The 26,643-nt window shown below is 41.1% G+C and overlaps 1 long non-coding RNA gene across 1 annotated transcript; it reads right to left on the bottom strand.

Annotated features, from left to right (window-relative positions):
* Positions 1 to 2,399: 2,399 nt before the first annotated feature.
* LOC142767510 (uncharacterized) lies at positions 2,400 to 22,524 on the bottom strand. The gene is made up of 4 exons (XR_012884935.1): positions 22,222 to 22,524; positions 19,223 to 19,332; positions 15,739 to 15,948; positions 2,400 to 11,603 (listed from the first exon to the last, which is right to left on the bottom strand). It is a non-coding gene; the product is annotated as an uncharacterized LOC142767510 (long non-coding RNA).
* Between the last annotated feature and the right edge of the window lie 4,119 nt (positions 22,525 to 26,643).

Genomic DNA, 26,643 nt, shown 5'->3' with positions numbered 1-26,643 from the left:
GAGCGAGAAGCGCTGCGGATGTGTCTGGGACTCCCTAGGTTTGTGGCTATCAACGTACTGTACCAGGAAGCGCGCCTGCCTACACTACTTTGTCGATTTCGACTTTAGACCGTACAAGCATTTTTAAAATTTTATAGCTTACCGGCAAAAAGACCTCAATATGCTTTTATCGCAAACACAGACGCCTTCTTTCTTGCTCATTGGCCACGGCTTCACACACTTCAGATAATGTTTGTACAAAAGAATCTGCAAAGTATAAATGTGAACATTAGAAATGTAGTTGAGACTAATGACTCGAATTGTCATGTTATAATTGAGTATGATGATATATAACCCCCAAACGACAAGTTACAATCTCTCAAATTTTAAAATAACATAATAGATTACTTGGAGCTTGCACAAACTAAAAATATAATATTCCTAGATGCTTCCGTAAATAATCGAAAGGCAGGAGTACGCATTGCCTTTGCCTTGCTTGACTGGTCCTTTTCATTGAGAGTGCATGATTTTACTCCAGGTTTTGAAGTGGAGCTCGTGGCGAATATTTTAGCTCTTCGAAAACTTCCATCAAATCAAAACAAGGCAGTCATAATGACGGATTCCCTTTCAGTTTTTGCAGCTCTGACAGTTTCAGAGAGCTCTCGAATTCTAAGCGCATTCAAAACATTAGTACTCCCGCAGTTCAGACTCCTGAAGTTACTATGGGTTCCGGGACACTGGGGATTAAGAATAAATGAATTCGCCGATTCCTTAGCACGAGCCACACTTGATGGGCCAGTTTTATTCATACTGCCAGATGTTGAATATATTACGGCGATAAGATATCAAAAATCGCCAATCTCCACTGATACGATAGCAAAAGTAACTACATGGACAGAATATACCCACCTCAAGTTTCCATGGCAATTCAACCGGAGTCAGTCCAGAAAGCTCTGAGTTTGAATTACCAAATTTCGATGGCGTGTCCCCCCACTAAACCTGTATCTACATAGAGCTGGTCAAACAACATCACCCCTCTGCGCATTCTGCAGAGAAATGGAATCACTAGAACATTATTTTTTGTATTGCCGCCGCTATGCTATACTTTTAAAAAGGTTACTAGTTATTCCATTGCTGAAAATAGGCGTTAGATTGACGGTGGAAACTGCGCTAAGCTTTGGTGCCTCAATTTCAGGACATTGTCACAGGAATGCTCTAATGCCGTTTGCGATTATATTCAGGCAACAAAGCGTCTACCTTTGTGATCTATCAAAAAAATTTTCATTTATTACTCCCCAGGGCGAAGTGAAGTAAACGCAGCTAAGTGGTAATCATAACACCTCAAATCTCAAAATTGCTCAACTTGATTTTTCTAGTTTTTTCTCGTTTGCTCGTTTTATGTTGTTTTCCTTACATTACTCTTATTATAATACAAACTCATTACACATAGTTAAAATGATCACAGAAAAACTGCACTACATTTCTTGGCCAATCTTCCAGAGTGGATATGAGCCATCATCCCAGGGAAACAAACAAACAAACAAACTTGGCCAATCCTAAGCATTGGATAAGATCAGCGAAAAGAACAGAAAGAGAAGGAGGACTGGAGGAGCCAGAACGATGACGAGGCATCCGACTGCGGGACGACGGCGAGAACGGCTTCTGCAGCTCCTGGCGCCTTTCCCACTCAATGCGGGGCCGTCCAGGGCTTCGCAGCGCCACTTGCCTAGCTGGGCGTGGCCAAGAGCGGCCACTAAGGAGTCGGAGCTGGAGACGCGGGTAAGCATTCCGGTCGTCTTTGTCAACCGCCATGACCTCTACGCGATCGTGGCCGTACTTGGTGTAGCCATCCTGGGCTGTGCCTGTGCCCTGGGCTACTCGTTCAGCAACTTCGCCATGCTGAAACGCAATTCCGAAACCTCGCGCCCTGGACCAACTCCACAGATCTGTTCGGTGGTAGCAACCAGAGTACCGACCACATAAGGAGGAGTGACGCCCACAAAGACGCGATCAAGGCTGATTTTCTTAATATTCGGAGAGGACCAGAGTTCGGCAAGATTGCCATCAAGCCTCCGTTTCTTGATATTCGGAGAGGATGAGAGTTTGACACGGACGCTATTCAGGCTCCATTTACTGGTAGTCTGCGAGGATGCCAGTTTGATGTTCGTGGAACGCCGTTTGCAGTTGAAAGAACATTTCCGCCAATTTGTTCGTGGTCCAGAGTGTCGACTACGTCTTCAAGTGATGTCCATGGTGTCAATAAACTTGTTTCACTCTCTATGTTTGAACAAAGCTGTTTCTTTCTCTATCGCGTCGTTCAGGGTGCCAGCGGTGGCTTCACCTCTGCTGCTGCCTGTGCGCCGAAGTACTTCCTCTTCTTGATTATAACGTGTGTCAACGATGGAACGGGGATGGTCATTTGAACTAGCACAAGTTCTGGGCATGAATGAGTCACAAAAACATTTAGTTGGACAAGATCGGATCGCAACTTTATTGGGGTGATCAACGCGAGCTTCAGTTCAGTTCAGTTCAGTTTATTCAATCATTCAAAATACAAAATTCGTAGAAAGTAGTATGCAGACGAGGGTCCCAAAGTCAAGCGACTGCAGGGGGACCCTCGGTTAAATATAACAATAAAATGATTAATTAAAACAGCACGTAAAATACGCAACACAAAGAAAAATAAACAGTGAACTTACATAAAATAACATCAAGTAAACAAAACAGGCAGTCAGAATGCGACACAAGAACAATATTAATAAGATTATATAAGTAAAACATAATCACGCCAAAAAGCAATAACGTAAATTTGCAAAGACTTTCCCATTTCATGCCCGGATACCAAGAATCGTTTAGTAATCATCGTTGTCAACCTAGTTATGCAAGATGAAGTTTTTAAGATCACGTTTGAGTGCATGAAAAGATTATGATGATTTTAGTGTATAGGGCAGGTTATTCCACAATTTGATGACCGCGAAGGCGGACGTCATTTTGCCATAATTGGTGTTACATTTAGGTAAAAGGAAGTTGTGACTCTGGGCGAATCTAGTGCTATTGGTGTTAGTGAGTAAACTAGCATCGATTAAATCAAACACAAGCTGTTTGTTAAGTTGTTTATATAACAATGTGATTAAGTGAAATTTAAATAAGCCAGACACAGTAAGAATACAGTTAGCCTGAAAGAGTGGGGTAGCATTAGAATAAGATGAACTGTTGGTAATAATGCGCATGGCCTGATTCTGAATGTGCTGTACAGACGAAATATGAATGTTATATGTATTTCCCCATGATGTAATGCCATAGGTGATGTGACTATGTATGAAGGCAAAGTATAAAGACAATAAGGCTTCAAGTGAAAAAAAAGGACGAGATTTGATGAGTGATCTTATACCAAATGCTGTTTTTTGTTTAACGTAAAGAATATGATTGGTGAACTTTAAATGAGGGTCCAATTTTATGCCCAGAAAACACACACAGTTAGACGCAGGAATGAAATGATTGTCAATGAACACTTGTGGAATGAAAGGTAGCATTTTTGTGATGTTTTAAAAACCATGAATTGAGTTTCGAGCGGGTTTAAAATTAAGTTGTTTAAGCGACACCATTCAACGACATTAGTCAGTTCCTTGTTCAACATATTGATCAGAGTAGGTAATGATTGATGCGAGATGGAAATGGTTGTATCATCAGCGTAAAGAATAACTTTAGAATCTCCAAGGCAGTCAGGCAAATCATTAATATAGATACAAAACAGTAAGGGTCCAAGAATAGAACCCTGTGGGACCCCTTGATTAATTATTTTAACATTAGAATAAACGCCCCCAATGCAGACTGATTGTTCACGATCAAGAAGGTAGTTTTTTATGAAGGTCAAGGATGGGCCAGTGATACCCAAGGACTCTAATTTGCTAAATAAAATATTATGACTAATAGTATCAAAGGCTTTCGTGAAATCAAGAAATACAGACCCTGTGAAATTACCGTTGTCGATGGACGTTTTCAAGAAATCGGTTAATGATAGCAATGCTAAATTCGTAGAACTACCAGCCCGGAAACCAAATTGACAAGGCTTTAGCAGACTAAATTTATTGAGGTACTTATTAATACGTTTCACAAATAATTTTTCAATAAGTTTGCTGATGGAAGACAAAATAGAAATAGGGCGGTAGTTACGGACATCTGTCGTATCACCTTTTTTGTATACTGGGATTAACTTGGCTTTTTTCAGTGAGCTCGGAAATTTACCTTGTTTGAAAATGACATTAATTATATTGCTTAGGACTTCTGAGATGACTGGAGCAGCAAGTTTTAAATGAAACGCCGATACATTGTCTAGTCCAGCGCTACAGTTTTTTAGACTCAGGATTGTAGAATAGACTTCGTCAATGGTAACAGGAAATAGAAAGAATGAATGGATACAGCGGGTAAGGGTGTACGAGGATACTTTGGGCCTATCAATGTATACTTCATAAAAGTAATCACTAAAAGACTCAGCTATGTCAGAGGACTCAGTACAGATTTGCTGTTTATACCTAATTTTATCAATGACATTACTAACCTGAGGTCTGTTTAAGAAGTCATTGAAAAGTTTCCATTTTTTCTTTGGGTCATTTCTTGCTTTACAGAATTCTTTTTCGTAATAAAGTCGTTTTGATTTTTTCAGCAGTTTATTCAACATCTTACTATAATTTTTATACCTAAGTCTCAAATTCACATTAAATGGCTGTTTTTTTGTTTTCCTGTAGAGATTATCTTTTTTCCGCATACTAGTTAACAAGCCTTGAGTTAGCCAGGGATTACGTTGAAACCTATATACTTTCTTGCATTTAACCGTTTTAGTGTTTGCATGCACAGCTTTAAGAAATAGGGAGCAGAAGTTGCCTAGTGCTTCTTCAGGATTTTCTAAGGTGCTAATGGAAGACCACTCAGAGCCTTTAATTGCCTTGATATAGTTTTCCTGATCGAAGGTTGACGTGAAATGGCACGTGTTAAGGCGAGGTAGATTTACGGCAAAAGTTACAAAGACAGGATGATGATCAGTGATGCACACGTCAATGACTCCTGCGCTAGGGGTTGGCGAAAAATTGCTTAATACGTGGTCAATGAGCGTGCTTGTTCCAGTGGGTGAAAATCGAGTAGGGGATGAAATTAAGGATTCAAGCCCGAAGCCAAGAAAACAATCACTATATGCTATGGTGGTGCTGTTATCTGTATCCATTAGGTTAATGTTGATATCACCAACCAAAACAACTTGCTTATTTTCTGCGGTGATAATGTCGAGTACAGCAGCTAAATTATGTAGAAAATGCGGAATAGATGAAGATGGAGAACGGTAAATGCATGCAATGATCACTTTATTTAGATTAACAGAGGAGGGGAGGGCAGCCTCGATCCATACAGATTCACAGTTCGGAATATTCAAAGATAGGTCTTTCCTGCGCTTGTACTTTATCTCGGGCGATATAAATATGGCCGATCCGCCGTAGCGACCCGAATCGCGGTGACAATATTCAGAGTTAAACGATCGAAATCCGTACAGATTGCCATCACAAGATCCTAGCCATGTTTCCGTAATACATAAAAATGAAAATGAATGACAGAGTAAGTCAGTGAATCCAATAATGTTATCGTAGTTTTTTGGCAAACTACGCGCATTGATGTGCAGCAATGAACAAGTAGAATTAGCAAGGAGGGATTTAGTTTCCTCGAAAGGAAGCAATGACATGATGATACACGACGAAAGCTATGAGGTGGGAAAAGCGAACCGAATTTGTCAACGTCACGTGAATAAGTTGAGATCAGATTCCGTATTAATCCAAAATACCCTGCTGTCCTCTGTCTTGCGGGCCTTGATATGACAATTCTCTGTCCAGAGGAACCGCCATTTCCTTTCCTTTTTTAGAACAAGCGCTTTACTAAACAGCTTTTTATTGGCAATGGTAAGATGTTCATTGACAAAGACTGGATTGTCATTACTTCCGGATAGTCCTAACTGGGAAGCACGCAGTCGCGCCTTACGCGCTTTGCGAAGGAACTCGTTTTTCTTCTCGCGTGAACAAAAGCGCGCGATGATGCACTTATCAGCTGTTTTACTGGCGACGCGATGAACTGCATCAATATCTGTCGATGAAATAGGACATTCAATCACTTGTCCAATGGTTTTCAAAATCACAGCACAGTCCTCGCCTTGTGTACATGGAACACCTTTGATTTCAATGTTATTGAGCCTACTGTATTGCTCCATATCTGCAATCTTTTTGGTTAACTCGTCATTTTCTGCCCTCAGTGTTTTGTTTGACTGCACCAGCTCATCTACAGATTTGCGCACTGAATCATATTGGTCATTGATGAAACGAACACTATCGGCAAGTGCAGAAAGATTGCCTAGTCCCTGATCTTCTAATTTTTTCGATATTTTAGACACAAGATCATCAACAAGATTGTCAAGTTTAGCATGAAGCAGGGACTCAAGGTGCTCGATTTTCTTAGCAAGTTCGGTGTTAGTAGGCATAGTGTGCAAGCAAAACCAGAAGGCAACACTTATGAGCAGCAGCCGTATGTGAGTATGCAACACGAGCGGGGGTAATAGTACAAGAACCAACCTGTAGCGGAGAGAACAGATTCTTAGTAGACGTCCAAATCCTACGGCCGCTGCTCAAAAGTGGTTCGGGTGCACTGGGGACTTCCTTATATAACCTCCGATGAGGCCAGCGCAGGCGCAGGGGTGACCACGCGCCGTAGCGCTCCACGTGCGAATGACAGGTCGCTCAAGGTCGTACAAGACGATGATAGCGAGTCGATGTCGATCTTCCAGTAGCCACGTAGCGCAGGCGCCGAGAGCCACTTCTGGTAGCCACGTAGCGCCGGCGCAGTCAGGCACAGGGGAGGCACAGGAGGTTGGCTCGTGTTGACACGAGCGTGGTTGCACACGGGAGAAAGCTGCTCGGCTGGGACACCTGGACTGCACCGGCCTGTAGCGGAGAGAACAGATTCTTAGTAGACGTCCGAATCCTACGGCCGCTGCTCAAAAGTGGTTCGGGTGCACTGGGGACTTGGTTCGGGTGCACTGGGGAGCTTGTATGTATTATGACCGTGTGCATGATTTGTTTCAAATGCGAAGCATTTTTTAGCAAAGTTCGGCGACCTTGAGCGTATCTATCAATTTATCTAGCCGCCTACGACTTTTAGCTCTCCTGGCGGTTTCGATAATGGTATCAACAGAAAACTTGGTGTGACATAACATGACTGTATGAAGAACATATATGACTAGTAATATGAAAATCATGAGACTAATGTCATGATTATAATGATTTACATTTCATGGTCCTAAAGCTTTTGCAGTGGTTTCGTTCACATGGCATGAGGCAAAACTGGCATGGTATGGCATGAGTGCATGGCGAACACAAGCGACAGACCTAACCTGAAAATCATGACCTGCGTGTCACGTAACAAAATGACTACATGCCACGCTCATGAGGCGCTAGCGGCCGTTTCGCAAGCTTCATTTATACCAAATTTGGTATTACGGGGCGTGAAAAGATAACGAAGGTATGATACTGGTGCAAACATGATAAGCATAAGTTGCGTGTCATATAACAACATCACTACAGTTCACACTGATGATGCGCTCGCGGCCGTTTTGCCAGCTTCCCATATAGCTAGTTTGGTATTACGTTACGCCAATGGATTACGAAGGTATCTGACTGGTGCAAACATGACAATCACGAGATGGATGTCATGTGAGAACATGACTACATGCCACAGTGAAGCCGCCATACATTTCGACGTGATGTTCTGCGCGTGCTCGCCGGCGTTCATTTCGTTGCGTCCCACTGGTCCTGCCATATACTCGCAGTCGTGCGCCGCACTGCATTGCATTGACGCAGGCACGTTTCACCACGTCCTGCATCCCTCCGTCACAAAAAGAGGGAGACGCAGTGTTGTCTTTGTAACGCATCGGCGGAAAATGCAGCATGTTGCGTTTCGCTCTGTTGCCGTCAGGCTACGCCGACGGATGCTGGTCGCGCCTGGCGTCTGACTTAGAATGTTCGCGTTTTTCAGGCGTAGAGTCGCTGCGCCCAGCGTGCGCGCGCGTCAACGCTACACTGGAGTGAATTGGGCCCTTCATAACACACTCGCGGCAGTTTTGCCACCTCCACATATACCAAATTTGGTGTTACATGACGTTAACGGATGAGGAAATACATGACTAGTGCAAACATGATAATCCTGACACGCGTGTCATTTACGAACACGACAACCTATTACGCTCATAGCGTGCTCGTGACAGTTTCGCTACCTCCACATATACTAAACTTGGTATCACGTCAGTTGAATAGATGACGAAGGTAAACAACACATTGAAACATGATAATTATGACACGGACGTCCTTTAGGGTATCATTTACCTACAGCTCGTAACGTTGTGCTAATTTTAAAGTGACATATCAACATTTCTCATTCGTGCTTCGCATTTCATCGATTCTCACTGCACGTGGAATCTGCCAATATTGTTCAGTTATTTGTTTTGGTAAACTTTATGAATAGGAAAATGATGAGAGAGAGGATGTTTGTGGGTGAATAAGAATTCAAACCATATATTTTTTGGAATTGAGGTTCCTAATTGATTGATTGATTGTCCCTTCCATCCTGGCGCCACCCATAAAGGAAGATCAGCCTGAAATGAAAAAAATAATTAGTGCTGTCATGCATGTACGTACTTAAATAAAATAATGAATGAGGAGAGTCCTGAGGGAGGCGCATGTTGGAGGGGGTCCTGCTGTGTAGGCACTTTTTGATTGCTTCCTCTCGCAGATGAGACCAGCTTCCAGAACTACTTCTCGCTTCCCCCGGTGGGCCAAAACTACTACATGCCCAAATACTACTTCTACCCTGAAGCATACCCTCAATCACCTCCTGTTTACACCCTTCCTCCTCTTCCACCTGCCGCTATTTATGCACCTGCTTCTCCCGAAGAACTCGAGGCCTTTCCTGCCAATGCTCCTCTCAACAGCATCGACAGTAGACGTCCAGGTGAGGTTCAGTCTCTTAGTATGACAGAAGGCTTAACCTTAGTCGGTGAACAAGAACGAGCTGCGACTTGCAAACTGCAGGCCATCTGTGCCAATCATATCTGCTTGGGAGTCGTCCTAGGTTGTTTACGTTCTAACCATGTTTTTTTTCGGGGAGTAGGGGCAGGTTGTTCTAGGGGCAAAGCTCCGCTTCGTCTAACCTTGTCATGAGTCGCGTGTAACCTAGAGAAGAGAAAGCGAGAAAGTAAAGAAGGCAGTGTCATCCGAAGAGTATAATATACGGTGCTGTCTCGTAGGTACATACAAACTTGAGTTGAGTGAGGATATTCTATATGCTCTGTACCACTGCTCTTCGATTAGCTGCTGTGCCTGGAAACGCGGAGAAAGAGTGCCTCTCTCAGTCTCCTGGATGGTCACGATACGTGGCAGATCGTTGGTGGGGCATGGATGAAGCAGAGCGGTGGGTGCGTTGAATACGCTTGCGCTCAGCTTTCTTGGCTCCCGTCTCGTCGGTGTTACCCGCACGACGTCTGCATTCTTGAAAGCGATTCGACGCATGGAGGCTTGCATGGACGGATAAACAAATGGAGAAATATACAGACAGACGCTTAGCCCCACACATTATCAGTCACTCTGCTGTGGATAAGCGTCGATTTTTTCTTTGCTGCTATTATGAACACTACACATATCAATACTGAAAAGTTTTTCTTTCCTATTTAGGGTATGACACTTAAATTGGGAATGATGTTGAACTCCGCAGAATTTTGCCAGGAAGTTAAAATTATCGTCGGAAAGCCACAGACGTGTACCTGTGTCTGCATAGAACATTCACCTATGTGGAATACGCCAAATAATATTGACGTTATGCTAGCGAGCAAGTGCGATTGAATTGATAGATTGTGCATGGTCTCACGGAAAGGAACAAATGACTGCTTCGAGTGGAGATTACGATTATTCTTCACTTTTACTTGAGTATTGTTGGTGGTGAAGTCCTGATACAGACACAACAAACAAGCCAAGACAACACAGGTGAATGAATAAAGAAACAGCTCTAAAGGTGAGGCTCGACATGTAGATAGACCACTGCATGCGTGAGCCAAACGTCGGTTAACTTTCAGGAAGTAGTCGAGCGCCTATACAGTTATCTGAGACATGCTTATAGTTTCGTATAATCATAATAAAGAGAACTCTTTCGCTAGCGTCAACGGTAGCTTCAATGCATAGCACTTCAGTGAAGATGGGAATGACAGGTAGTACACAGATTGGTCCAATAATCGTAATTTTGGCTTCACTTGGCTTCGCGTGGTTTGGAACTTCTTTGTCACGAAACGAAAATTGGACAATGTTAAGCAGTTACACTTCACTACCTTAACCTTTTAGGCTCACCGATTTAAATCGGCTCACAAAGTTCAGAACCATGCACGCTTCCATTCGAAACATCACCAAAACACAGCAATCAAGAAAGCTACAAGTGTGAGCGAGACCCGCAAGCACGAAGACTGGGCAAATCTAAGTGATACCCATCATTGCCATGCTCGCAGAACAATCGCAGCATCAAAGTGCCCTCTAGTTAGATTTAGAAAGCTCTATTCTCACATGAACCAGCACGCACCCTACTGAAACGTTCCGCATATACGGATCCGTACATACGCAATTATTGGACTATGGAAAGCCGCATCATGCGGAAAGATGCGAACATCCGCAGCTCACGGAAAGCGCCATATCGTGCAGAAAGATGCGGATATCCGCAGCTTACGGAAAGTGCCATATCATGCTAAATTACCCGATAAGCAGCTTACGGAATTCAGCATAATGCAGAAACCATGCAGCTATCTGCTGCATCTTGCAAAGATCAATTGGACATCCTAGATCTCGAGTAAAAGCAATTGGCCATTCACGTTGTTTGCAAAAGCAAGTACTGTGTAGAAATATATATGAATATTTCATTCTCAATATGTTGCATGAAGGTGAAATATGTTTGCTATCTAAAACAGCCTTGATGAGTAAACAAAGGCTTGAAAGAAACAAATGTGTTAAGAAGCTACTTAATGAGGGATTGAATCATCGGCATCTTTCTAATTGTCGTGAAGCGGAAGCAAAATTACCTTTCAAATAAAATACATTACAAAACTACTAAATTAACATGCTAGCGATCACAAATGGTGGTTACATTGCAACACATTAATGCAGTGTTCTATGCAAGACCTAAAGAACTTATAAAGTTATTATTATCAATAGAGAAGCATTATTATACACACCAGCCCTGCTACAATCAATATATTTTTTTATTTGTCTGTATGCTCCAGCTGTGAATGGTGACATTGCAGTGTTGATGGTACACAAGTGAGGTGACTACACCGTAATTTCACGAGCTCCACCTAAACCACAGGATGGTGGCACAAAACACAATGTAACAGCAATTTTAGAACGAAATGTTTAAACATAAATAATAATCATAGCACTGTGAAAGTGTGGCGCTGTGTTTGTCTCATGAACGCCTTGTGGAGATCGGCGAAATGCTGCTTGAGGCTCCGGCACCACTGTAAATTTGGAAGGTCACAGCCATAGAACCTATGTGTCCTTCATAGGCACCTGTAAATGAAAATAATTGGCACAAATAATGTCAGAGACACATGTTAGCACAATAGTTTACATGCACAAGAAATATAACACACAGAATGAAACTGGAAATGCAAGGCAGACAATCCTTCATGTTATGCATATGTGAATAATAGAAGGAATGAGTGTATAAATTAGTTCTGCCACATCAAAGAAAACAGCATGCTTATCACAGTGAAAATAAATAGGTTGTAACGACTTTCAATGGTAGAGATAATTGATTATTATGTCATTATGAAATTATGATTTAAATGCTTCCTGCACAGTAAAACTTTAGAAACTGCAAGTGAAAGCTCTCAATGTACATTTAATAGTGTGTGCTAGTACATCTGCTGCCTTTACACTATACAGTTTGTGCACAAAATTGGCATCTTGAACAATTTTGAGAGTTAAACCTATGCAACTTATGAAGGTTAAAATCACCATGAAAGCAAGCAGGACCAGGCAGATGCCATTGAAGATCTGTGCAAGCTAGATAACTATAACCGAACTGCACACATATAGGGGAGCAAGAGTAAAAGAAATTCGGCTGTTGGCCCGCAGGTCGCAGTATCAAATCCCGGCTCTATTTCCGATGGAGGCAGAAATGCTGTAGGCACGTGTGCTCAGATTTGGATGTACGTTAAAGAACCCCAAGTGGTCGAAGTTTCCAGTGCCCTCCATTACGGCGTCTCTCATAATCATATCGTGGTTTTCGGACATGAAACCCCACATATAAATCAAGAATAACAGAAATAAACTTCCAACAGAAAAGTTGGGTGCATGTGCTATCTGTAAGTGCTTACACCTTACTACATACAGCATGCTCATTCCATTTTAAATACCGATATTGAAAATAACTGCTCTGTTAGGAATGTAAAAGGTAAGGTAGAACTGAACGACTCTACAAAAAGTGACCCTATTATGACATCACGTTTTCTTATAACAAAATTGACGAAGACTCTGAAATATCATTATGCAAGAAAAAATCTTCAAAAGAACAATCAAGTTTGAAGTCATATACTTTTAATATGGCTACTATGACTATAACCAAGAAATCGACCTCAACATGCCTAATGTTAGTTTTTAAGGCCTATGTTCACTAGACAATGAACTATACCACAAAAAGCACAGCGTTCAGGCAAAGCACCACACAAAAAAGAAAGCAGTCCTTTTTCTTATTACCTACAATGCCTTTAAATGTTATTTTTACCTCTACTTTCCGCTTTCTATCTAAGTAACTGGTGTAAAACAAGTTAGCTGAAAATGCACTGGGCCTCCAAAACCTGTTGGTTGAATCTAAAATTTTAAAAAATGGTGAAGCTTGCACTAAATTAGACTCCACAAGCCTTGGAACAGCGAGACTGCATGACTCTTAGGACTACTTTGGTTGCTTGTGTTTTGTTTCTGGGCCTAAGCATAAAGGCAAGGGCTTACCTGAATTGCTGCTAACAAACAAATGCTTTAGAAATTGCCCGAGCGTCAAAGGATGCTCAGACATTTGTTGTTTTTCACACTGGGCTATTCTACACCAAACATACAAACCATACTGCCTGGCGACCATCACAGATGTATAGTTTAAAAAATGATGGTAATTTACTCTTCTGAAAATAGTTATTTGCAGAAATTTTTTGAAGAGAAAAAGTAGTGGTCACGTGGGTACCTTCAGAATTTCGCAGAATGTCGTGCGGGTGTTATTTGTGAGAAAAATTTCAAAGTACCGCTTTTTCTTGCCATATCAAATTTGATCTACATATTAAGTAAAGGTGCTTCTTAAAGTATTTGAAGCCGAGTAACATTAGTGCAATTTTTCCACTACATAGGCTTTGAAGAATTCAGCCAAACTGTTTATCGTTTGCATTTCCTGTATGGCAATACTGCACTTTGTATGAATATTTGAGTCACAAATACTCACTGCACAGAAGTTATATTTCACAAAAAAGTAATGATAGGTCCAGATTACAAATATCACTATATAATCGTTTTTGTCCACATTGAGATGCAACTTGAGCTGTGTGTTTGTCTAATTGAAAATTACTTTTATGTGTAAGTTGAAAGCAAATAAACAGTTCTTGTTATATGGCAAGTGTTATCATTACAATTTTTGTGTAAATGAGGAAAATGATTTTTGAAGTCTCCTATTGAGGGCCATGGGGAACTTGGGAACGGAAGCTGTCGTATATCAAATGCAGCAAACAGCCATCATAAGAAAACTTCAAAAATTCATTTCTACTTTAAGACAAAGTGTAATCATATAACTTGCCATATAAAGAGAACTGCTTCCTTGCTTTTGATGTGGCAAAAAAATTGCACTAATATTACTGACCTTCATGCACTACACACAATCACCTTTACTAAATACCTAGACCGAATTTGGTGTAGAAGCGGCTGTATTTTTTAAACACTTTTTACTTTTTACAAACAACACCCAGACAACATCCTGGGAAGTCCAGAAGGCACCAACGTGGCCTAATATTTTGTTCTCTGCGATATATTTTAGCATTTTGCTGTTTTCAATACAGTAAACGAGCACAATATTTTTTTTCAAAACACATTTAGGACGGTTGACAAAATGGCTGGGATGTTTGATGTGTAATTGCTTCACTGCCAGCATTTATTCTTCCGAAGCTCAAGCTATCACCTCTCTGTTACTGCCTCCCTCACATACAATGCCTGCATAGGAAAGAAAAAGAAAGGCAGGTCTGACAGAGTTCGCAAGGCAAGATATTTTCATGTTGGATAAATTCATTACCATAAACAGCAGCAAAATAGCATTCATTTTGAGTAGTCCAAGACACAAGCTATATACCAGCATACTAAGAGCCAAGCACAAACTTTTCATTTGAACATGCGTGGTGGTAGACAGGAAGCACTTATTGCAAGACTGATCAGTCTGTAATTAACTGAATGAAGTACAATGCACTGTTAAATCCAACACCACATAGGCATCTTTGCTATAGAAAAGCCATGTGTCATTGATTCATGCACTAGATGGGACAATGCAAATGTAACAAAAAAGGTGAAAAAAGAAAACAAGGAAAAAAATAAGAAAAGGGGGGATGCAAAGTAGGAGCAGTTTAGCACTACTTTTACTTTGCATCCCCCTTTTCTTTCTTCTTTTCCCTTCTTTTCTATCATTTATCTTTTTTTTGCTTCTCTTAGCCCCCACCTCCGACAGGAGAACACTTTGTATCAGCGCAACCTAACTTGAAAAGAAGCAAGGGCTGCACTCTTCTGCGTTATAGGTTTTTTTTAGACAAACATTTCCAACAGGCCCACACTCCTACACCAAAAGATGGTGTCATTACTGACCCCATTTAAACTAACACGCCAAGATTGACAAGGTGACTTTCAAAAAAAATAGGTCCTCCTATCACAACATCGGCCAGCCTGTCTGAGGCACTTCCACTGTTCACCCTGATTACCCCACTAGATGTTTTCATCTGTCGACTCACATCTTCATTTTGGATAACACTAAGACGAGCTTACATTGATGAATACGCACGAAAGTTTAGTGATGTCTCATGTATCAGATTAAGCAACTCTGTTAAATAATTATTAATAGCTTGCTTCCAGGCTTTTTATACTGTAGCCTGAAACTTCGTAATGTCTTTTATGCACATGAACCAGATTGACAACGTAATGCACAACATGCTTAAGAATACTGCGAGGAACAAGATAACGACAAAACGACCAGCCACCCAAAATTTTCGCGGTACAAGTTTATAAAATGTTCATGTACCCCAAACGAGGTGCTTATGATACAAGCCGAAAAAACCTACAAGTAGGGCCTTGGAGTCTTCTGGAAGTAGACGTGTTGCATTTTTTCTGTAGAGGGCTTTAGACCCATAAGTGAGGAACAAAACTCCTGTATAATGAAGAATGTTGGCAGCTGTCAGTTATATAAAAACCTAATGCAGCTAATCTTCCCCGACACATCTGTACATTTAGAGAGATGACGTAGCTTCTGTGATTGTGGCAGTAACTCCAACAGGACCAGTGCGAAAATTGGCACAACTTGGCTAGACGAATGTCCAAACATGCATGCCCGACTCCCTCTAGCCATCCTGGCTGAATCTGACACATGATTTCTTAACTGCTGGCTGGACAAAACCACTGAAGCACTCACAATACACAGCGTGAAGTTCCTCTGGAGTGGTCAACTTCGTCTTCTGCGATGAAAGAGCAGCACAGTGTACTGATAAGGCACTCCTTGCAATGGTTTTCAATGCCACACAGTGACCTTGCTGTTCCTGTCGAAGAGAGCTTCGGGAGCTTGGAAGGTGCTTGCTCTTTTCTGGGGGCTGCTGCCGCTCCTCGTTTTCTACTCAAGGTCAACCTGCACAAAGTTGTAGACGAGGCTTTAAGAGTTGTATATAATGGTATGCAAATTTTCGCTGAACACACATTTCCTCGTGGCACACTGAGGAATTTCTTATAAAACTTAAGGCCTCGCATATGCAAACATTTACAATCGATCCGAATATGCACTCGACTCTAAAGGAGCAAGTTTGTTATGTAGTATATATAAAGAAAGGTCATTCAGCACAACCACAACAACAGTTGCACACAAAAACGACATTTTACACGATCCTGTTTATTTACATGGTCCATTTTATTTTATTTACACGGTCCATTTTACACTTGTCCTGTTTTACACGATCTGGTCTGCATGAACTCTTGAACCGGGATATATAGGTTGAAAGACACACACAGAGTTTGAGACAAACCTAGTTTGCCGTGCAGCATCCTCTTGCAATATAACAACGCATCTCAATTTAGTTAGTTGGTCAGAACGAGGTGAAAACAGCTCGCACTTGAAAAGCACGGGCAGAAGGAATGACGCCTGCACCCTGTGCTTTCTGTACATTCTCGTTGAGGGTGCAGTTTTAACCTTATCCTTATGCAATTTCGCATTTATAACATTGTTCGCTGCATAATCTTTGTGGCGCTAAAGTGTGTGATACCGTCATGTGTATCCCATGTAATTTATAAAAATAGAATATAAGATAGCTTGATTCAAAAATAACAAAGTGCATCCAGCGCCATGTCCTGTAGCCATTCTTTAGGCAAGTGGCAGAATGATTTATTCTTCAAAACATATCTTACTTGTAACCACTACAAGAGCTAACTCGTACACTGGCACATTCTGTTTGCCTCTTCAGATTATAGGTTACCTTTTTTACCCCAGAACATCTTCAAGAAGAATAGAAGTGTTGTAATTGTGAAGAAAGAAAAGTGGAAGGAAAAAAGATAACCTGCCCTGTACAGGGACCGAGCCTGCGAACTTCGAATAACACGTCCGATGCTCTATCAACTGAGCTACCATGGCGGCTATCCCTCTTCCATTTTGTACGGTATATATGTGCATTTATGCATGGAAGAGTCAGTCAGCGCTGCCTGTTACCATTATGGCGAGTGTGGGACACCTTTTTTTTGCCTACTGGCAATTACATTACGATTGCAATTACGTTACGATTACTTCCAATATCCCTATACTTCTTTGGCATCATTATGCATCTGTCAGTTCTCAGAAAATCTGCTAGTCACAGGAGGAGGCAATAGTTCGCCCTCCCACCTAAATGCATGTACTTGAACACAAGCACAACTGATCAAAAAGAAAAAAGAAGTCACACACCGCTAAGATTACTGAGATTCACTGTTTCAGATTCATGAGCAAAGGAAAGAACTATATATATAAGGGTTTGTTATCTTTGTTGAACACATTATAATGAAAACTACCAGAAAATGATGCCAAACAAGCTATAGGGGATGTTATCAAAAGTAACTTTAACAAAATTGTGAAAAGAAAAGTGAATAAAAACGTAACTTGGCAACGTTTTTTGACAATTGAACTGACATTACTTTTTATAACATCCCTTTGTTTTACTGGGCAATGTTGTCGGGTAATTCTCATTATTAGAGTGGTGAGTAGGCTGACAAAGAAAGTATATGGCATTATACTTCTTTTGAACACCTAAAAGTTTGAGGAACTTAAGAGAGCGGAAGCTACTTTGAGTAGACCAGAATATTCAGTTGGAGCGAAAAAAAACGGACACACATTTTTACCAGGCTTTTTAACCTATTTTGAGGCATAAAAGTGTATGCTGCCAGAAATGTTAAGTACCATTACTTTTGTCACATTATGAACTGTAGCAGGTGTAGTTAGAGTGGTGATAGTGAAGGATTAATCAAGCACGCCACCAACTGCGTTCACATCAATGATCGCGTATTTTAAAAATAAGCCTGCTGTATAGTAAAACATTTTTACAGGATTTATGATTTTATCCAAATCAAGTTAAACCGACTGGGTAAGCAAACCATTTGCATAAAATCAAAAGGCATAAAGTGACTCGTGTATTACAACTATGTGAACAATTTCAGCAATGCAGGGCAAAGTGACAACAGTTCTTTTAAAAACCCCTCTCATTATAACATGCATGAAAAGCACCACACCAGAATATTTTATAGTGCATGTAATATCGAGACTACTAGACTGTCTATTGACTTTTTAGAAGAAGGGTATCTCCTTCACATTCAAGGGGCAACCACTTAGCCTTTTCTTGAGTTTTTCTGTGAAAATTTCCTGAATTTCAGATATCATTAGGATTGATTTAGAGTGAACAGATTTTGCTTACGCATTGAAACCTAGTTCTGTATGTAACTGCAATTATGGGTGCCAAACCATCTCCAATTAATTTTTAACATTTAACTTATTTTTTTAACTGCAGCAGCACAACTACCTATAGGTGCCCAAAAAGTAGCTAGAAACAATACCTTTACCTCTTTGAGCCTTTTGGAAGTGTTCAGCATCTCAGTGCTCACCTTACAACATTTTTTTTAAATACGTGTTTGTGTGCCCACTGCTCTTGCTCCTTGTACAGTGAGGAGGAGCACATGGCAAGAAGAGACAAGAAAGAAGCATAGCGAAAAAATGCGAAATAAGCGAGGACCTCTTTTGTATCGTACAATGTGTGTAACATTACTATTGCGACAACATATAGACAAATTATCATGGCTATGCATCCATTGTAGAGTCATACACAGTTGAAACACCACGACTAAATTTCAACCTTGTGTTCGTTTAGGATACCTTTATAGTGGCAAGCTAATGATATCTGCATTTGTTTGGCACATACTAAGATGCAGTGAAATGTGATATGGTAATCTCATTTAGAATGCACGTCATGTGGCTTCATTGTATATGTGGCCGCAAGTAACTCTGACTGAAAAGCAATATGGCAGAGCCTAAACAGACGTCACCGACCACTTCAATCTGAACTTGCCTTTGCTACTTGCCCATTATCATCCCAGCTAAAAATGAATAATTGAATATGCTACAGATAAGTGCTAGCATATGCTAAGGACCAAGTATGAAGGGTGTTTTGTCATTATTGAGATCAGTTATTTGTTAAAGAACACTTGCTGTCAAACACAAATACATTGCTGTCGAAGCATCAAGACTCAATTATAAAGCAAAAAGAAGTCTCTCTTTAAAAATTACAGGCCACAAGGCAAGATAAATATTTGATATACTTGGGATGTAAGGCACGCACAAGAGGTGCTGCCTTATTATACTTTTCCTTGTGGTGAAACCCGCTTGCTTTACTCACCCAACACATCTGTAAAGATGCCGTGAAAACACCAAGGAGCTGATGCAGCAAGGTTGAACACATGTCCAGGGATTCCACCATTCTTAAGCAGCCCTACAGCCTCCACAGTCCTGCAACCATTTGTGGGATGAATTTAGTTCTACCCAAAGTTCTTGGTTTACAGACACACGTGCAAGACGCATAACCAGTCTATAGGAAGTTTGCATGATAATGCGCTGGGTAGCAAAACGGATGCCAATATCAAGTATCCCGGCCTGCCGCTTCTTTCTTTCCGTTCTTAATTATTCAATCCATGGTTAATAAATGTTCCCCCAATGTGAAGTGTACTGGCAGTCCGGTGAAGAATTGCAATGTATTTCGAACACAGTCCAATTCATGGCAAGTAAGCATGCAATAGCGTTTTGTCAGCTCTTCGAGAAAAGAGCATGAAGTTTAGCTAAAACCCACGTTTTTTATAAACACCATTCAATTTGATATAAAAGTTGTGAGCATTATGTAAAGGAACACGGATTCATGTTTAATCAATGATTTCTTATAATGTACTGACTGCAACTAACTGAATATGAAACGATAATTTTTGCTCGGAAATTTAGAGCTATGAACACTATCGCACTTGCCAGCTGCATCTTGTCCAAAACAGCGGCAAGATAGGCTAGTTTATGTAGGTGAGTAGTAATGAGCAGTGCAAAGTAACAACAAGCAACACCAGTAACGATAGTATGGGGCAAGCACAGACTGCCAACTGTATAATTTTTTACACAAAAGTTCGCCTGAATATCAGTCAGACAACTTGTGCAAATGAAGGTCCAGTTGGGCATGAGCAAGTTACGAAATCAACAATGCCTGCTTTCACTAACAGGACCCTCATTCACATAAAATATGCAGTGATAGGCCCCTACCGAGGTACGTCACAGCATGATGTCACTGGCACATGGAAAAGGTGTGGCTGGAAAAACACTCCCGCTGGTGGCTCAGCCCGGTACAGTCGTGCGGTGTTTGGGGAAAGTTTTAATTTTTCAAAGCTTACACTTCACGTTACAATGTCGACATTAGCTGTAGTATGTGTCAGCAAACATCCAGCTGTGTGGTAAACTGTGTGGTAAAATATTTGCCACGCTGTCTGTTTATCTTGAAGAAAAGAACACACGTGGTGGCCTGTGCGAGCAACAGCGGCATAGTCTTCAAAAATTTACACTGTTGATTGCGGCATGTAGTGTGCATTGAAAAGTATTGAGAATATCGGTTCAACTGAGAATACTGTGCGTGGTGTGTGCAGTGTCAATAACAATGTGTCTTGTTTGCGAAGACGTTAGCACTCATGGCAGGGACTGGACGATGAAAAAACTTGATTCGACATTTTATTCAAGGTAAATATGCACTTGACGCGACCATCTGCGAGTGGGTACATCTCGGTGTTTGCGCTGTGTGCAGAAAAAAATTGCAAGGTCACCGGGCTGGAAGATACCATTTGCTGAAGCTGCATGCATGAATCGCCCCGACGAGTACGCAAGCTCAATAAAGGTATAACTCGTTTTATCGAAGGCCTCATATTTCTTCATGTAATAAGCAGAGATTCTTGTTTCACATATACTGAGTACCTTTACCGCTCGATATTTATGAAGTGACAATGCAAACAACACGTTTGTGTGTTAGGTCCTAAGGGAGCAATGTAAATATGCAAATAAGTTGTAGGTGTCAGATGCAGCGATGTAACTGCACAAAAGATTACGTATATATTAGGCTACAGGTTTAGAATCGCATACATCTCAGTGGTCTATCAGGAACGTCACAAACAACTTCCTTGCCAACCAGCCCTTGCACAGAGGGAGGGAACGGCTGGCACGGTGCTCGAAGTGACGTCTTACTATTTGCAAACATAGAGAGGTTTCTTACTTAGGCAACATTTTGCACAATATATTTTTTAGATGCAAGACCGTACTCATCCACATTGATCATACTGATGTCTTTTGTTGTTACTTTGTGCTGTGAGTTACTAGGCAGTTAGTCACCATGATCTTTAAAAGCTAATTTCAGTGTTCTCTCTCATATTGCTGACAACTGTGTTGTTGCATAAATTGGGCAAGAAAGCAACACAGGAAGGCTGTCACAATAAATACACCAACATGGGTATTCTCCTGCAAACAAAAGTCGGCACTGGTCCTGTCATTACCCGTCTTCCTTCTCTCTTTGCCTTGTTTGTGCTGAAACAGCCAAACACCTGATGAGTTAGATGAGAAATATTAACGCATCAAAACTATAGGTGCTTGCATCAGCAACTACACAACAGCGTGATAACCGCACCCCTGCCACACAGCAGCGAAACATATTTTGAACATGCTGGCAGTGTATTATTTTATAAAAAGCAACTCTGGCAGATTACAAAATCTCACATTGTGCATGCAAGTTTACTTCAAAGTCAGGCGTACAATGTAGGTGCTGGCCGGTACATTATTAGTTAAGAGCAAAGGCGTCTTGCAGGTACACATGCAGATTGCACGAACACCTCTCTCTCTCTCTACACTAGGCACACACATTATATCTTTCAACAAGCACACGCCACTGTTTAGGGGCATAATAACGCTCTACCGTGAACGTATGCTAATCAACCCACTTAGGCAGTTGGCTAGGTGAATCGAGCCAAGTTACAAATTGTATCGCCCGCGAACGTAAACAAAATGCTGCTTTGCATCAAATGGCACTGCAGGCTTCGTTTAATCAACAACGTAGCAAGCGCCATGTGCGTCTTCCTCACTACATTGCACATATGAAAAAATCGATCACCATACACATGCATGTTGCCGCAGTTGTCTCGAATTAGCTCCAGTAAGGCCGCGCCGATGCGCCATGGCTCTGCTGGCGTTAGCGTTGCCAAAGCGAATCGGCAACCGCACTCGCAAAGGCGCGTAAGGTTGCCGTTTCACGACGCCTCGTTCGAGTGCAGCAACACACACTTGCACTGAGTGGCATACTTGGTCTACATAAAAAAGTGTCCCCCTTACCTTTAGTTTCTTTCACACTGTCCTGAGGGAAGCGACCACAGGCGTCAGCCGTGACCTCGGAGTCCTTCGAGCGCCCGCCCAACCCGCCGATTCCTTGGACAACTCGCATTGATCCGCACTCGAACAACCGCGGGAATAGGGTGCAATCTTAGCACATCACACGAACGAGGAACGGCGCATTTTTGCGTAAATTTGACATTTCGTGCTCTCGTGTGTAGCAGCACGAACACATGAGAGACGCACCCAAACGGCATGCCCACAGAAACAAAGAAGACAAACAACATGTGGCTTTAGCTGTGAATGAATTTGACTTGGTTATCTGTGTGAGGCAAATAAAAAACAACATCTGTCGCTGCTATAAACTGAAAAAAAATGTATGTTATCTGGCAAAAGAACTTTAAAAGTGATAAACGGTTATTAAAAAAACAAGTTACGACTTATGAATATTTTCGCAGGTCTTTGTTTTGTTTTTGTTCTAGCAGACGACAGCCTCCTACTGCTTCTATGACAGACGTAGTGTGGTTTCACGTTCGGTGCGTTTCGCCGGCGCAAAGCTCTACAGTAGTGATATCAGAGTTATCAATTCTCAATGAATCATACGATGGCTACAAAGCAGTAACATTTTGACATAGTGCAGTACGCAATCTTTCAAGGTATGACATTTCTTTGCTCTGAAGCGAATCGAAGCAAGTGGGCCGGCTCAATCAGCTGATGTCGCCACTACGCGAGGCATGGTCGTGCGCAATAGCGTCGCGCCCCGCGCTCGATTTGTCATCAAGCGATAGAGCTACTGTGGAATACAGCTAGATGCAGGGATTAATGGCGTATCACTCTAATTCCATGTGGTGGCCGACTCAATCGCAAGAGAGCCCCGGGAAACAACCTTCAACTGCTCAAGCTTGTGTGTGGGTGTAAAAATACTTGTTTTCATCCGTGGCGGGGCAGCAATCTATAGTTGAAAGACATGCGAAAAGCATGTGACGTATATACAATCACAAAACATATGCACACAACAATAGATACGATCGCATGTCGTACATAAATATGCCAACTCATAGCGTGTAAAAAGCAAATTTATATACATAACTTAAACTCGCGTGCCACCTTCAGCGCGAATAGCTTAGCAAGTTAACGCACTCAGTTCACGTACGCGAGCACAACTGAGCGGCGTAGGTTCGAGTCCCGCGAAGTTTATTTTTTTAAATTTTTTTCAACGTTTTTATTGTACTGCTATCTTTTCTAATGCCTTAGGTTCTAAAACAAAATAAAAGCAATATTGCGTTCAAGTACGTATGTGGGACTGTGTTGTTTGCGCAACAGTTATTAGTATTTTTATTTTCATTATTATTTTTTTATTTATTTCATAATATAACAATATTAAGGACTAAGGGGAACATTGGGTCTGCTTGATTGTGAAGGGACTCGAGAAGTGAGAAAACTCAAACCAAAAAATTTATTTGAGAAAAAACTGAGCATTTCACAGCCGGACCAGTTTCTTCAAGGGTAGGCCCTAGGTATGCGCGAGACTTGCTATATGACTCATCTCAAGCTGTGGTAGTTGAGGGAAGGCAATATCACCGAGAAGCAGTTCCAAAAAATATTTTGGTTGATGTTTTTTGATTCCTCCAAAATAAGGGCTGCACAATTGTGATCGAGCCAAACCAAGAATTGCGGGCACGAAGTCATGAGACGGAAAATGAATAATGTTGATTGTTTGAAAAATTGCCCTTAATAAAAGGAAGAGTTATGGAGTGCTACGTAGCTTAACTCTCAGTAGGAATTTTATATATACATATAGATAGTTTAAAATGGACAATGTTGCACACACAGACATTGGTTAAATTTCATGCAGCACAGTTGAAGCATCTTTGTAGAACTGAAGCATCAAGAGAAGCTCATGCGTCCTCACTTTATTGCACTTTACATAGCTTGTATGCGTCCATGCAGCCATGATATGATATATTTTATGGCATTTGTTTAACCTATAATCTTCTTATTCACGAAAGCTGGCCCATAAGTTGTGTCTTATGTAGCACTACAATTGAAGCGTAATCTGCATGGTGGTCTGAAACAATGCTTTTGAAAATCTCAAAACGACCCAGCTCTATACACGACCATTCGTGCATCAATGATAAGCACCATTATGTGTTTGTACATGTGAGTTGTGCTCTCATACTTAATTATTTTTCTGACCACTCCCTCTGCCCCTACCTCGTTTCTGTCGTGAAGCTGTGGCAAGTTGTGTATAGCTGTATTTATATTGTAGGAGCACATACTATCAATAAAGAATTATTTTTAGGCTACATGCAATTAATTTTCATCGATTTTCATTTCTTTTGTCGGTGCTCAGGAGAGCTAAGCTCATGGTCGATATTTTAAAATGACATTTCTCTTTGCCAATGTTAATGATAACAATTTCATTAATATTGACAAGTTCATTCACATTGAATTTAGTTCTCATTATTATTGTTTCTACCATAAAACGAGCCCTTGAAGTTATGCTTTTTGCTTGATTTGTTTTCGTGTGACAGCATGCAAGTAAAATGACAGTTATTGTCATTCCTTGTGAATGATGCATTTTCCGTGTGACAGACTTTAGCACCTGGTCATCTGCAGAAGTTGTATTCATTCTGGAAAAGGGCGAACAGCGGTGACTGACAACACAGACTAGCCTGCATTATTCTTTTGTACTATATATCTCACTGTGCATTCATTTATAACTTTATAGAGCTCGGATTTCCTGCTCAAAGTGTGACAACAACTGTAGAGTTTCCACATTTTTGCAACAATCCACATGCCTATCATACACTATTGCACATTTTCGTAAGCACCTTACAAAATCTGTATATTTCCGTAAGACCTTACATTCTGCATTTTCCTTATGAAAGCTTCTGTACACTCCATACACTTTCCTTATCCTTCCATATCTTACATCATGAACTCTCCGTATGCTCGATAAGTTTCCTTATCTTTCCTTATCCTTCCATATACTCCACATGAAGCTTTCCATATATGCCATACATTTTCCTTAACTTTCGGTATACTCCATAAAAAGCTTTCCGTATACGCCATACGATTTCCTCATCCTTCCTTATACTCCATAAGAAGCTTTCCGTAAATGCCATACAACTTCCGTATATTTCCATAAAACTCCATATTTTTTCCGTATGTAGCATAAGGAAATGTTACGGAGTCCATATATTTTCCGTAAGATTTCATACGGAACGTTTCAGTAGGGCATGCCGGCTTTAGAAGCATCGACTCTGCGCATGCCAAGGCCACGGAATGCGCATACCTCTTGATGTGTACGTTGTTTACGGCCGCTGTGTGCCTTTTCGGTCAGCGTTCACAGCTGTGATCGCTCTGTCTTGCGGTGACCTCTCTTTTCTTTATGTGTTCGTAGGCCTGCCGTCTGTATGAAGTCGAGTTCAATTTGTACAAATAACTTTCAGCCAAGTTCACTTCTATATAGTTGAGATGATAATAAAAAAACGACTTTTTTTGTAATAGACTCTTTTGTCACAATCCCAAAACCCACTTTTATAGCACGAGAATGCGCTCAATGGTTTGGGTATAATGCGAAAGGAAAATACGACAGGAGATGCCCGTCTTGAAGTAATGGCTGTCGGCAAACATCATTGCACTCAACCTGTTTGTGTTTTTCTTGGCATTGTACTCTTTATTTTTATTTCACTAGCTTTCAACTAGAGTGAAGTGTGAGTATTTGAGCTTTCATTAACCATTGCTTTTATACACACAGCTTATGCCTTCGTTATTGCGTTACATTTTTCATCGATGCTGATATCTCTACCATATTCAGTTTTATGAGGTTCGAGTTTAGTTCATGTTTAACAAGTTCAAGCAACCAAGACTGGACGTCATGGTTGGTGTATCCTTTTTGGGATAATCTTTTCGCGTAATACTGGGCCTGTATTGCGAAAAATTTTCATTAGATGCATGACCTTTGTGTACACAAGTTTAGTTTGAAAAATAGCAGGAAATACGATGGTTTTATTGGCCGCAGGGTTTATGAATGTATGACGGCTATGTCTGAGTGCTGGATCTTGCTGCCGCTGAAGATTCAATGAGTGTTAGTAAAAATGTGGAGGGTCAGAAACAATGTCAGCTCGCCCGCCAAAGATTTCACCTGCGTATTGAGTTCTGTTTTATAGCCCAAAATATTGTCAAATTTATGACTCTACACTTCAAATGTAAAGCTATCAAAGTATGGCAGTTCTTCGTTCTTGCCTGTTTATATTACAATGGCAACGCTTATATGTATTGCATACAGCTCGTGTTTTGGGTGCACATTAAAGAACCCCAGGTGGTCTAAATTTCCGGAGCCCTCCACTACGGCGTCTCTCATAATCATATAGTAGTTTTGGGACGTTAAAACCCCACATATCAATACAGCTCGTGTTG

The sequence above is a fragment of the Rhipicephalus microplus genome, chromosome 7 (genome assembly GCF_043290135.1).
Source record: "Rhipicephalus microplus isolate Deutch F79 chromosome 7, USDA_Rmic, whole genome shotgun sequence".
Lineage (NCBI taxonomy): Eukaryota > Metazoa > Arthropoda > Arachnida > Ixodida > Ixodidae > Rhipicephalus > Rhipicephalus microplus.
The sequence above is the reverse complement of the archived record's forward strand: the minus strand, read 5'-3'. Positions and strand labels throughout refer to the sequence as shown.